This window comes from Mus caroli, chromosome 11 (assembly GCF_900094665.2).
Source record: "Mus caroli chromosome 11, CAROLI_EIJ_v1.1, whole genome shotgun sequence".
In the NCBI taxonomy this organism is placed as follows: Eukaryota; Metazoa; Chordata; class Mammalia; order Rodentia; family Muridae; genus Mus; species Mus caroli.
In genome coordinates, this window is record NC_034580.1 from 28,632,169 (window position 1) to 28,635,596 (window position 3,428).

A 3,428-nucleotide genomic window follows, 5' to 3' on the forward strand; every position below is an offset into this window, starting at 1 on the left:
GCAGCAAATACTACAGATAGCTTTTTTCAGGTAAACCATTTTTTTCTTGAACCCCAAACAAGAGTGCTTCACCCCAATTCAGCAAGAAGCAATTATAAGCTCACCCTATCCCTTAAGCTGGGATGGATGGTTTTGGTTATTTGATGTTATGGTTGGTCTCATCTGGGGTGGTAGATTGTTCTGTTTGGATTATTATATTCTGATAGGAATTTAAGGTTGTTTTGTTAGACTGTGTTGTACATAAGCTGTTTATTTAAAATGTGACGTAAAGTTCCAGCTTATGGTTTTATAATTCTTTATTGTGTGTAGATTGTTAATGTTAGGAGAAAAACAATTTGTAAACAAAAGGGGGAAATGAAGTGGAAATTTCTGGTTGTGTCATGTGATGCAGACTCATGTGATGGCAAGACCAGAGAAAGGACTGCTGGTCTCCTGACAAATGGAGATTGGAAACCTCAAAGAATTACTTCTAAACAAGTCCACATCCCTTTGTCCTCCTATTTACCATCTTTTCCCCTCTACCTTTGGCCAGTGGGCTAGAAGGGAGGTTGAAGCATTTGAGAACCCTTATTAAAGAAGCTTTTGAAAAATCTAAGCCTCCAGAAATCTGATAAGACATTTTTAGGAAATAAAGTAAATATCATTCTAGCAAAACCCCAATCATGGACTTGTGTCTGTTCGTTTGAAACGACTTCCGTGGTCTTGTTCAGCTGCTGCAGCCGAGCTCCAGGTATCCTGGCTTCACCAGAGAATCCTGTACCTTTTCCCTCCCTGCGTCAGAAAAAAAATGCTTTCTCTGTGGCTGCTGCTCCACTGGGTGGCCTGCATGGGGGTCATCCCTGCTCCTCCGGACTGTGACTGACAGGAAGCGCTCAGGGCTCTTCACTCCAACCCAACCCTGGAGGCTCCTCAGGAGGAGAACAGGCCCAGGCTCCCTGAAGAACAGACAGCAGTGAGAGGCCCGGTCCCAGGTCAACCGAGAGCTCGAGATAAGACACGAGTGAACTCAGCTACTTAAAATACATAAATTAAATATAACTCATATACCATATGATTTGATTTTCCATCATGTATAATTCGGCATGTTGCCTTTTTTTTTTTTCAGCTTTTAGCAACTTTATTTTCCTTCCATCTTTTTCCCTTTGCTCAGGCGTCTGCAGAGCAGCTCAGGACCACTCAGTGGTGGCTCCAACCCACTCCGTGGCCTGCGCTGTAGGAGCTGCTGACCAATCCTCAGTGGCTGGCTGTGCACTCCAGTCTTCCGTGGGGAACTGCTGGATGGGCACAGAGGGAACCTGCATACCCTCAGACCAGTCGGCTACCTCAGGCTGAGCAGCAGTGAACTCAGGAGCTGGTGCGGTCCATTCACCCAGGAATTCCTCCTTGGTCACAGCCTTCTCGGCAGCAGGCTGCTCCTCCTTCTCAATCCCCTCTGGGTCTCTGTAGAAGTAAAGATCAGGCATAACCTCCCATGGGTGCTCACGGGAGATAGTACCTCGCATGCAGAGTACTTCCCTGGCCAGCATCCACCGAGTCAGACCCACTGAGTGAGCTCCCTTGTTGTTGCATGGGATGGCAATGTCCACATAGCGCAGGGGAGAATCTGTGTTACACAGAGCAGTGGTGGGCAGGTTGACATAAGAGGCCTCTGTGAGGGGCTGGTGGTCAGCCCTGGGATCGGTCACCACTAGAAGCCGTGGCTGCCTGAAGGCTGCTTGGATCTGGTTAGTGAAGGTCCCAGGTGTGAAGCGGCCAGCGATCGGAGTGGCTCCCGTGGCAGCAGCAAACTTCAGCACAGCTCGCTGGCCTGTGTTCCTGGAGGAGATGACGCTGACGTTAGCAGGATTCTCGATGGCAACAATAGCTCGAGCTGCGAGCAGCAGCTTCTCCCAGGTCCTCTTCAGGTTTATGATGTAGATACCGTCACTTTTACTTTTGTAGATGTACTGCTCCATCTGAAAGTCAAGGTTGGTGCCACCTAAGTGGGTTCCCGCAGCAAGGAATTTGATGACACCCTCCTCCTTCATCAAGGGCATCAAGGGCTCCAGACATTGTGTAAGTTACGATGGGAATCAAGAACAACGCAGTATGGACCCATCCCCGGGTAGTGCGGAAAGTGCCTTTTTTTTTAACCATATTTACAAGGTTGAGCAAGCTTCTCTTTGTGATTCCAGAACATTCTTCAGCACTCCAAAGTACAGCCTCGCACACCCATCGTCAAGCTAGTGGGAAGGAGAACATGTCACTCCCACGTTCCTGTGCTGGCATTTCCCCTTCCCTCTGTGAGAAACAAATGGCTTTCCTTTATCCTCCTAGGGAGGACTGGGTAGGGAAGATGCAGGAGACAGCTGCCAATTAGGTCTCTGCCCTTGGGCCTTGACATTCAAATAGAAGAACAAAAGGCCCTAAGAGGCCATCATTCTAAGAGCCAAGGAAACTGCTCATCCTGAGTGGCTGGGAGGGAAACACCTCCTTCAGCTGTCTGGGACTGCTTCATAGTCAGGCTTTCCCTTACTGTTAGAAAAGCAAAAAACCCCGGGTGGGTCCTCTCAGCCCCACAAGAACAGGGGCTGTAATGTGCATAGTGAAAAATGCCTTTTAAACATATAAAACTAGCTTAGTCAGGATCCCCACAATACCCAAGGCTCTACCTAATAACCAAAGCCAGTGACATCACTCACTTCAGATAACCAGACACAGTCCTAGAATCCCATGGCACCCATCTAAGCAGAGACTAAGAGCAATGATTTGCTCTGCACATCTGGAGAAACTCCACCTTCATCTGCCCTGTAGCTGGAGGGTCTCTCCCAGGATTCTGACCCTCAGACCAAGAGACTTCTGTTAGAGACTGGACCTGACCTTCAGCTAAGATATGTCACACGGGAGAGCAGCCTTGGGAAGACAGGCTTCAGACCATAGTTAGGAATTTAGAGTGTGAACTTTGTGTGACGATCCTCAGCATGGGAGAACAATCTTTAGCAGCCACGTTGCAAGCAAGAACCTAATAACAGAATTACAAAGACTTGCAGAATAACTACCAAGGGAAAAAAAAAAGACTTATTTCATTTCACAGCTTATAGCTTATAGCTCACTGAGGGAAGCCAGGGAAGGAGCTTAAGGCAGGATCCAGGAGGCGGGAATAGAAGCAGGGGCCATGGAGGAGTGCTGCTTCCTGGCTTGCACTCCATGTTTTGATCAGCTTACTTTCTAGTGGGCTAATGAGTCTAAATAGACAGTTCCAAACCAAGGAGGCATGAGTGGACAGTAACTGTTTTTAAAGATGTCCAACGTCCTTAGTCATCAGGGAAATGCAAGTCAAAACTGCTTTGAGGTTCCCCAGAAGTGTTGTGGCAAGAAATCGAATGATAAGTGTTGGAGAGCGTGAGGGAGAAGAGGAACTCTTACTCACTGTTGCCGGGGATGCAAAT

At 47.9% G+C, this 3,428-nt stretch overlaps 1 pseudogene across 1 annotated transcript; it reads right to left on the minus strand.

Annotated features, from left to right (window-relative positions):
- Positions 1 to 1,132: 1,132 nt before the first annotated feature.
- Positions 1,133 to 2,052, minus strand: LOC110305557 (annotated as a pseudogene). Its single transcript, XR_002379169.2, has one exon. The product of XR_002379169.2 is annotated as a 40S ribosomal protein SA pseudogene (transcript).
- Positions 2,053 to 3,428: the final 1,376 nt, after the last annotated feature.